The sequence below is a fragment of the Balaenoptera ricei genome, chromosome 19, assembly GCF_028023285.1.
Source record: "Balaenoptera ricei isolate mBalRic1 chromosome 19, mBalRic1.hap2, whole genome shotgun sequence".
Taxonomy (NCBI): Eukaryota; Metazoa; Chordata; class Mammalia; order Artiodactyla; family Balaenopteridae; genus Balaenoptera; species Balaenoptera ricei.
The window spans coordinates 17,719,077-17,729,791 of NC_082657.1; the positions used below are offsets into that span (position 1 = coordinate 17,719,077).

The 10,715-nt window shown below is 40.5% G+C and overlaps 1 protein-coding gene across 5 annotated transcripts in view; it reads right to left on the minus strand.

The window, feature by feature from the left end:
* The window catches only part of GARRE1 (granule associated Rac and RHOG effector 1), an 80,059-nt gene that overhangs the window by 64,827 nt on the left and 4,517 nt on the right, over positions 1-10,715 (minus strand). The window contains exons 1-3 of one of the 5 annotated variants that reach the window (XM_059903654.1): positions 8,553-8,570; positions 1,953-2,020; positions 1,454-1,507 (exon numbers count right to left, since the gene is read on the minus strand). The exons of 1 other annotated variant lie outside the window; for it this stretch is intronic. The gene's annotated coding sequence lies outside the window, so the exon portion shown is untranslated. Of the gene's footprint in view, positions 1-1,453; positions 1,508-1,952; positions 2,021-8,552; positions 8,582-10,715 lie in introns of those variants that run through there. 3 more of the 5 variants (XM_059903653.1, XM_059903656.1, XM_059903657.1) reach the window with 3 other exon arrangements.

Consider the following 10,715-nt stretch of genomic DNA (forward strand, 5'->3'; position numbering starts at 1 on the left):
ATGCTGATTCCTGGAATACAATCCAAATCTAACGAATCAATCTTTGGAGGTAGGAGCAGAGAATATGCATTTTTTACAAGATCCTCAGGTGATTCTAGATGCATGCTATAATTTGAGAATCAAACTGGTCAGCTAAAAACCTGCTAAAAGCTACAAGGATGAGGACACCTGAGCATGGACATCTGAAGTTGCTGACTATACAAACACCACTTAAGGCAACTCAGGTATTTCACCAATATTCCTATTTATCAAGAATCCAGAAAGGGACTTCCACCTCTATGTGATAAATGACTCTATTCCTTAGAACCAAGGGGCTGGTTGGAAAATTCAATGAAAACTTCTGTTTGTATCATAATTGCTTCTAACAAGACCACTCAGGTCCAACAATCAAGCCTGAGGTTCTTCTCCAGGCAGAAAGAACAAGACCCTGAAGAAAACAAAAATTGGTTTTTACTTATTCTTAACAGATCTGGTGTTCCTGTGCTGACCTTTGCTGTAATCAAAACTAGACAGTGTTGAATTCAAGGAAATATCATGGAATTGAAATACCATTCAAGTTCTATCATTTCCAAATAGGATTTTGCCAAGAAACAATATGCAAAGAAGGTGGTGACATCCGTCTAAGGAGTCATCTTCATGGCAGTGATCATAATATCCCCTGACAAAATACTGATGGAAGCTCAGTGATGGGTACACATGAGATTCATCATATTATCTGCTCTACTGTTGTATATGATCAAACAGTTCTGTAATGAAAAGTTTAAAATGCACACAAACAAGTATATAAGCACCTGGATATATCCCTTTTATTTTTTTTAATAAAATTATTCTCAATACTTGTCTTATTGTTTTTTGAAAGCTTTTCCCCCATATTTATCTCCCTGAAGGGCTAAAATATGTTCAATCCATTTAAGGACATTTCTGCTGTGTATTTTCTTAAAAAGAATTTTCACTGGGAAAATATTCACCATTTATGAATCCACTATTCATGCTACATGGAAATAAATATGCATTGTGAAAGATCTCAGAAGTTAGTTGTAGCCAAGACTTGTAAGATTTAAGTACGGTATTCATAAGTTTTAATCCTGCCTAACATTCTCAAACACATGGCAGAAAAAGACATTTTAGTAGATATCACATCTTTTCAACACTACAATAATTTGCAAAAATTCTCAATAGATTAAAATTGAACTCAGACCTGATTACATCATTTAAAGCATTCCTTTCTGCATCAAAGTCAACAGGAATTTGTATTTCAAATGATAACAAAGAACATGCTTGAAACTAGACAAAAGTTAAGTATAAAAGGGTTTTCTTATACCCGTAACAGATAAAAGTTTTAAAAAGTGGTCATCCTGAGAAAATTTGAAGAGCTTCCCTTTAGAGATGCAGTGGAAAAGAGAGTGGCCCTGGTGGCTGACTAACTGGGTGAGATCCTGGCTCTGCCACTTACCAGCTATGTGACTTGGGCAAGTTCTTTAACCTCTGTGTGCCTCAGTTTCATCGTCTGTAAAATAGGGATAATAACAGTAACTACTGTTATTGAGTTAAATGAGTTTATACATACAAGGCATGTAGAATAATGTCTGGCACATATTAAGCACTAATTGTTTGATGATCTTATTATTATTATCATTCCAGTAAGTGAAAGTAACCAGGCCTTATTATCTTGCTTGTCTGGAAAAAAGTTACTGACAAACAAGAAACATCTTGTAAAGTCACCCAATCCCTAAACTGAGTAGAAATCTATGTATTCTAGGGTGGGTGGCATCACATGTTTCAGTGATGTGATAGTTATTATTTGTGAACACAGAGAACAATTTTAAATCCATTTCAGTCATTAAGCCAATAGAGAAAAAGGAGTGAAAAGCAGTCCTGTTGTCAGAAATGGTATGGCACAAAGTAGCTTCATTTCAAGACGACAGGCTAAATAAACAGGCACATATACTTACCTCCCCACCTAAGGTTTCTTTTTGGAGTGATGAAAACGTTCTGAAATTCTGGTGGTAGTTACATAACTCTACGAATACATTAAAAATCATTGAATTATACACTTTAAATGGGTGAACTGTATGGTGTGTGGCTTACATTTTAATAAAGCTGTTATTTAAAAAAAAAAAGTGAACCACTCCATAAACAACTCCTTCTTCAGAGGAAAAAATACAGAAAATTCTCTGTCCTCTCTAGACAACAACAATGTAAATCTAAATATCCACCCTTTATAATCTGGGGACACTACAGGAAATTAGGGAGGTTAGGGAAGTTATTGCCCATGAAGTTCAAAGTCCAACCACTTCCATGGTGTTTTTTCGGTCAGTTCAGAATGACACAGCCATATTTAGAAATGCACTCCAAAAAAATGCTTTGAAGATTTTTATTCTCAACATTCACGAATTTAAAGTATCTATCCAGACAAGAGAAAATGCCTGTAAGATTCAGTTCTTAGTTCTCTCTCTCGTTAGGGCTCTACTCTTTTGGCTCCCCTTGTGTTACCACATTAAAAAGAGTGACATGAAAAGATGCTAGTTCTCCTTCCTTTCCTCCTGTCCCTCTGGCCATTCTTAGTTGTCTCTTTGAGCCACTCCCCATCTGACAGACCTGAAGTGCTGTGGCTCCTCAGAGCTCTATGCTGTGCCCTGTTTCTAAGATCAACATATTCTCACTGGGATGATCCCCAAATCCATTCCTCTAGCCCAGATCTTTCTCTTGTACTCCAGATCCCAAATATTCAACTGCCTAATGGACAGGCCCCCAAGTCAAATGTCCAAAACCAACTCTCCCCAGTCTTTCCATATTCCTTCCCTGTCTTGGTGAATGGCATCACCATTAACCTACTTGAACAAGCCAGAAACCTGGAGTTATCCTCTACTCCTTACTCTCCTTTATATCCAATTAATCATTTAGTCATATCCTTTCTGCCTCCTTAACATCTTGCAAGTCTTTTTCCTTCTATTTTCACTGCCAATCCAAAGTTCAAACCTTCTTTACCTCCTGCCTGAATTACAGAGGAGCCTCCTGAGTGATCTTCTAAATGCCTGGACTGCTCCTCTCTGGTTGCTGTGTGATTAATCACGCCACTCTCCTGCTTAAAATCGATTATGGCTCTCCATTACCTTCCCAACTTTCTCCCAACTTCCCCCCACCTCCCTCACCCCATTTCTGCCTAGTTCTTGCTTGTGCCATCTTTCCTCTCACCATCTACACATTCAGCTCCCTCTGCATGGAAAGCTCTCCCGGCTTACTCTCACTCCTCCTGGGTGTCTAACTGAGATGTCACCTCCTCTGGGAAGCCACCTTGACAAAGACTGAGGTAGAAGCTCCTCTGTGTGCAACCATAACAGCCTGTCTTTAGCCCTGTCTTAGCACTGTCTTTGCTGTATTGTAACGTACTGCATCACAACTGCCAGTTTCCCCTGTGTTTCTCTGCCACCTCCAACCACCAAGATCACCGAGCTCATTCAAGATATTAGAGAGTGCCAAGCACAGATGTCTGCTGAATGATTAGTTCATCCTCAGTATTTATTTAATGGTTATTTCTATACAGCATTCACACGGTCAGCCTTGCTATCCACAGAGGCAGTAGCTAAGTGCCAGATAAAAGGTTCTGCTTTGAAAAAAAAAAAAAAAGCTGATGACATGCGATGTTCATGCAAGTACTCCTCAACAAAACTACCATTCATTAAGTGACTACAATGTGTCAAGCATTATACCTGGAGCTTTGGATACATAATCTCATTTAATGCTCACTAGAACTGTAAAATAAAAACAACTGACATTAACTGAATGGGTACTGAGTGCCAGGCACTGTGCTATGCACCTTACATTTGTTACCTAATTTAATGCTCACAAGGACCCTGTGAGGCAGTTAAAGAGCTTGAGTGAGTTCTTCAAGTTCCTGCCACATGGGTAAGGTAGTAGTCCCCAACAGAGCTGGGTTTGGGGCCTGGGAGTCTGCCACTAGCAGCAGAGGTCTCCATCGCTGCATTATTCCACCTCCGTCAATGATCTAGACCAGGACATTCTGTTTATTACCCTTAGGAGATGGTTTCAAGCTGTAGGATTCTTGGCAGGAATTGGCAGGAAGTTGAGCTGAAGCAATGAAAAGAAAGGAAAGTGGTCTCTCTTTAGGAGATCATAGCCATATGCATTGCTAATGACCCAAATTCACCTCTCCAGTCAAGACCCCTCTCTCCAGGGACTTCAAATGTTAGTCCTCCTTCCATTCCCCGGTCTTCCTCCTGCATTTACTGCCTTGGTTAAAGGCACTACCAACCCTGCACCTAAACGTAAGGTATTATCCCAGATGGTCCCTATCTTGTTCCCTTTCCTTACAATCCCTTACATTCAGTCCTGCCAATCCTGTTCACCACAGTTCATGGTTCAATCCTGTTCACCTAGTCTCACCTGGTCTATCGCAACTGCTGCATAAATGTTGGCTATTGTTACTGTTACATCCTAAATGCCTCTCGCTCTCTCCTTTATGCCAGCACTGTTCAGCTTCCAAAGAACTAGCCTTCAGGAGCAAGCATGTAAGTCCAAGAGAGAATATCTTCTATGAGGACCAAAAGCCAAGTTTCCAGATGCTCAGGTCCCAGATCTTTCAATGAAAGCATAATAGATAGACAATAGCAAAATCTAAGTAGCACGCTAAAAATGTATGAGAATGTCAGATACTGGAATAGAAACTAATAAATAGCTCCAATCCCAAGGAACCATTCTATTTTATTCCATTTCACAAAATTAGTAAGTCAGCATTCAATCTTTTAACACAGTGGCTCTCAACAAGTGAAGATGATGCCCCCCCCCCCCACACACACACAGACACAGACTCACAGACACACACACAGACATCTGCCCAGGGGACATTTAGCAATGTCTGGAAACATTTTTTGGTTGTCACAACTGGGAGAGTGCTAGTGGGTAAGGCCAGGAATGTTGCTAAATATCCTGCAATGCACAGGACAACCCCCCTGTCCACCTAAAGACAAAGAATTATCCACCCAAAAGGTCGATAGTACCGCTATTGAGCAACTCTGCTAAACAAGTTCCTTCTATATTCAAGTACCTAATACATAAAAAAGTTACTTCTTTCTGGGAAGATGATACAAACTTTCCCCATAAGTTAAGCTACAACAGGTCCATTTGATGTATCACTGGAAAAGAGGCAGGTAAATGCTAAATACCTGGTTGAAAAAACAAATGCCGTGAGTTGGGAGGAAGGAGAGCACCATAGGGGCTGAGTCCTTGTCAAAGATCTCAGAGAGCAGATGGGCTGCTCACTTCACACGCCAAGCCTGACAGTCAAGGCCCGCCCAAATCCAGAATCACCTCTCCAGCCTTACTTGCAACAGGTCCCTTCAACCCACCTTTCGTTCCTGCCACACTGTCCATCCACAACAGCTACTTCTCCACAGCGCCACTATGTTCTATTGTTACTGCTGGAACAACCTCTCACCTACTTCACAAAAGCTCTGCCTTCCAGCTGAGAGGCACCCAATTCCCCCCAACCCCAGGCTGACAAGGACATGTCGTCATCTCAACCCAATCACCCAACCATAAGAGCATGTTCCTATGATTCCTGAAGAAGGAGGCAGTGCAAAGACAAAGGTGTAAAATGCTTTGAATGGCTTCGGCCCTAAGGCCTTGTCCTCTGCCACCTAACACCAGAGCTTAGCAGCAGCCAGCCAGGAGCCGCCTCACTTCCCGTAGTTGCTCAGTAAAAATAGGAAGTGGGGGAAGAAATTCACAAAGCAGAAACAAAAGTAATCACTGCCTAGCTTCCTGAACACAAATCACTGAGCAGGGAGGGTATCATTAAAACATCAAAACGGAAGGGAGGCATGGAGAGCCAAGGCCAGAGGAAAGGAAGTGACACTTGTGGGTCCACCAAGCCCAGACTACTTCTGTGCCCAGGAGACTGCTCCCAAAGAAAACTATGTGCAAAACTGGACACTAGTTTATATAGAAGGTTTTCAAGGAACACTAACGCATTTTAATTTAAAGAATCATGCACAATTCCTGAAACATTAAAGTTCTATCCAAGTAAAAAAATGTCAATGAAAAAGTTTTAAGGAAGTCAAGATTAAACTACATTTTTCCTAGTCAAGAAGTGGCTGCTAAAACTCCAAATAAAACAAAACAAAAGGAAAATTACTAAATAACTGACTGGTTGACAAAATCTGAAGCCCATGCTTTCCTATACTGAGGTATGAAAACTCAAGTAGATAGAAAAAACCCTACTAAATAAAAATTCTATTCATAGAATTCTAAAAAATTCTAATCATAGCTAGAATCTATCATAGTTAAAATAAAGATGCTTCTACACCTGTGCCCACAAGCATGGCTCAACCCTGTAAGTCGTGCCTGAATGCTCCAGGCACCCAGGATGTAGAGGTTAACAGTGCTGATGTCAAGGAGCTTCTGGTCTAATGGAGGAACCAAGTGCTTCCACGTGGTGACACCTGACTGCCCCTTGTACTGACACTTGCTCTAAAACAATTTATCATCACAAAATAGGACACCTCTCTATAAAAACAAAGCAAGTTGTCATCAGCAGATTTGAAGAGCTTTTATATTTGGCAATCTACAAATAACTGATAATTTCAGTTAAGCTGAAGAAATAAATTTGCTAACCACAAAGTCAACAGAGTTGAAATTTAGTTTCAAAATAACACAGGTTAAAAACAAAATAGGCCAGGGAATTCCCTGGCGGTCCAGTGGTTAGGACTCTGCGCTTTCACTGCCAAGGGTGCGGGTTCGATTCCTGGTCAGGGAACTAAGATCCTGCAAGCTGAGCAGTGTGGCCAAAAAAAAAAAAGAACAACAACAAAAACAAAACAAAAAACAACAACAAATTAAAAATTAGAACTTCTGAATTTTATTTGAGAAACACTCTAAGCCAAAAAAAATCTTTGTTAAACAGAAATCTTCAAAAGAAAAGGAAAAAGGGGGGGAGGGTGGTGGTCAGAGCCTTGCCAAGAAAAGATTTATCTACAAGCAACTACCATACACCACCAAAAGGTGAACAAAGTTGGCTCCTAAACATCTGAAAAAGTTTACTCAGGTGAAACAAAGTTTTCATCTGTAAATTGAAATGGTCTCGGACCAATAAAAATTTGCACATCGGCACCTTCCCTGGCGGTCCAGGGGTTAAGACTCTGTGCTTCCAATGCAGGGGACGTGGGTTGGATTTCTGATCAGGGAACTAAGACCCCACATGCGAGTGGCGCAGCCAAAAAAAAAATAATGATAATAAAAAAATTTGCATATCAAAATGCACCCAAGCACTATGAAAACGTTTGTGACAACAAACTGTGCTGCTGAAGGAAATTTGAGTATAAATCAAGGAGTGAGAATAACTTACTTTAAAGTAAATCATTACTTTAAAGTAAAAATCACAAAACATTGATTAATTTTTCAAATCCAATTTGTTAAAAAAAATTTTTTTTAATCTACACCTATTAAAAACGTGCAGTTTATTTTTGTTCCAGTGTGTTACAGCATGAAAAGGCCCTGATCTACTCAGCTCTGTTAAAGTCTGGTTTTAGCTCAGTTATCCAAAAAGTTTCCAAACTGGTAAAAAAAAAAAAAAAAAGCATGTTGAACTAGTTAAAACTAATGTATCCATTAGAAAGTTATTTAAGAACCCAAAGTTGTATAGTGTTACTCATTCTTAACAACTTGCACTGTGGAACCTATCCAAAACAAACCTCAAATGGGGAAAAACAAGTATTTATCAAGAAGCTTATATACAAACAGGTAAATCAAACCGTAATATGGAAGCTATTTCTCTTACTACAGAGAGGAACTATATAAACTTCAGACAAATACACTTCAGATTCAGGACCATTTCTGAAAATTTAAGGTACCCATGAAAAATTTCATCAATGGATTAATTATAGACGCTCCCTCCTCCAGGCTGGGAACATTGACTCCAATTTTGCACACCCAGCAAGCCTTTCCATCTCTCAAAAAGAACAGCAAATCAGAGTTACAGCTAGGGAGCTCATTCTTCTCCACAAACATGTCAGCAGGTCAAATATTTAGCAATGAGGATATTCAAGGAGCCTCCTGCCCATCTCACCCCCACCCCCACCGCTTCCTGAGGCAGGGAAGACAGCCCTAGAGAGCAGGCCTGCAGTGGCTCATGTTCCTACCTTGTGGGTAAGAAGAAATCTCTCAATGTTGAGAGGTTATGCAGTAGTTATGGGTATGGGTTTGGGAGACAGATTGACCCTAGATATGAAATCCTGCTCTCAGTAACCATCAGTTGAATGAATGGCACTTACTAACTCTATGACCTCAGGCAAGTAGCCTGAACTCTTGTGCCTCAGTTTCTTCAGTACTGCGGTGAGGATTAAATCCATAAAGGACAGCACTCAATAAATGGAACTACTGCTCTGAAACAGGCCAGGAACCAGTCAGAAGGTGGCATTTTATCTTTTTTTAAAATTCTTCATTCTGGCCTACTATCAGTAAAAATACAAACTCCCTCTCCCCACCCCCACCCCAAATACCACACAGTTACAACAACTTTCAAAAGTATTTCTTACCTTCTTGCAGCTCTGGCCCCAACTCCCAAAGTCCTGGCAACAAACTAAAAGGAGTGCTGCCCTGTGTTCTCCAGACGGGAAGGAGGTCATGGCTCCTCCCATTTCCCTGCCTACCACTCCCTCTTGCAGCCCCAAATTAGAAAAAGAACACGGACAGTGCTAAGGAATGAATCACCTCGCTTTACAAAGCACATTACAAAGTGGCTTAAGCACAAGGACAGGCACAGTACATCCTTTCCTACCTGGAGACCCAGAGACAAGATAGGTCCTTGTGAGCTGGTGAGAGGAACCACTTTCACCTCTCCCTGCCTAGGTTACCAGCCTACGGCACTCAAGTCTGGGAGCCAGCCTTCCTCTACCTGTTCTCAGGCACATACATCCCCCTCTGGGACCTGGGAGTGGGGTAAGGGAAGACTCAGGTGTTCCCAGGTTCCCCAGTCATATGACCATCTCACTAGCACCTAATCCCAAAATCATTTTCAATAAGAAAATTCTATTTTTTTTTTTCAGGTAATATCTAGCTCTAATTCCACACTCAAAAACTTTCACATTATGATTCTTTGCAGCTACCAATTTGGAAAAGCACGTATCTGACAGTGGCCTAGACACAAGGAATATAGTCAAAATGGCTTAAAAAAAAGAAAAAGCGATACCATCTAGGAATGAACCCTAGAAACAGACTCAGTAAATGTAGAGGCCTGCCTCCAGGATGCCCACTGGCAGCACTGACTATAAGCACCAACCTGGAAGTAACCCACATGTCCTGCATGAAGGGGTTCATTAAAAAAATTACACAGGAACATCTCACAACCACTTGAAAGTTCAAGGTAGAGCTACCACATTTCATCAAGCCTAAACTCTCGTCGCTATAAATCCCATCATTATTTTATATATGCTAAGAAAAACTCGGCCAGCTAACGATGACCTGCCGTGGCACGACATATCCCAGTTTCAGGCTCCCTCAAGGCTCTTTCCCGTCTCATTTCTCTGCCTCAGTCCATCTGGGACACACATCACACCTGGAACAAGCCTCTCTGCATCTTTTCTCTCCTTTCACTTTTTCTAGAAGTTACCCATATTTAAGATCCACTGTTTCGATGACACCATCTTAGGCCCCTTTTGTTCCTATGGAGCCTTTCCTGAGCTCCTGCAGCCTCCACTGCCATTGCTCATCATTAGTTCTGTGTGTCTTCCCTTTCCAGATGAACTGTAAGCACACAGAGAGAGAGACTGGACACATCTTCACATTCACTTTGGTGTAAAACACAGGGCCATAACACTACCACCACCAACAAAAACCCACACCTGTCAGGAACTGTTCTAAGGACTTCACAAATATTAACTCCTTTAAGCCTCACTATAACCCCAGGAGGTAGGTACTATTACTTCACCCATTTTCAGACAGGGTAAATTGAGGTAAAGAGAGCCTATATGATTTAGAGGTTAGTGACTAGTTAAGTGGTAGAGGCAGGACTTGAACCCAAGCAGTCTGGATATAGTCCTTGCCCTTAAACTCTACGCTACATTCCCTCTCTAAGTGACTGCTATGTATATAGCAGACATTTAGATTTTAATTCCTATTACTTTTTAATTGAAAATACACATACATATGGGAACATATGTATATGTATAACTGATTCACTCTGTTATAAAGCAGAATCTAACACACCATTGTAAAGCAATTATACTCCAATAAAGATGTTAAAAAATAAAAAAAAAAAGAAAATACACATACACAGTGGAAAAAATTCATAGTGTACAAAAGAGTATGCAAGAAAAACCTAGGTCAGTCTAACAGCCTAGATTTCTGGGGACTCATCCCAAAGGCAATCACTATTTCTTTTCTATCATTCGAGAATTGTTTTTCTGCACTTAGAAACCTATTTCATGTGTATCCCCCCTCTTTTTTTTTTTACACAAATGGGTGCATACACACATTGTCTTGCATCTTGCCTTTTTCACTGAAATGATATTTCTCTGAGTTTGATGCATACCTGCACCTATGCTGCTTTTATTTAATTGTAAGACACATATTTTCACACTTTAACTAAAGATGATTTCATGAAGTCAGAGAATCTTGGTGGGCTTGGACTTCATCAGGAAACAGAAGTCACAAAAGGCTTTTAAACATACAGCAGATATCAAGGGTTAGCCCTGTAGCAA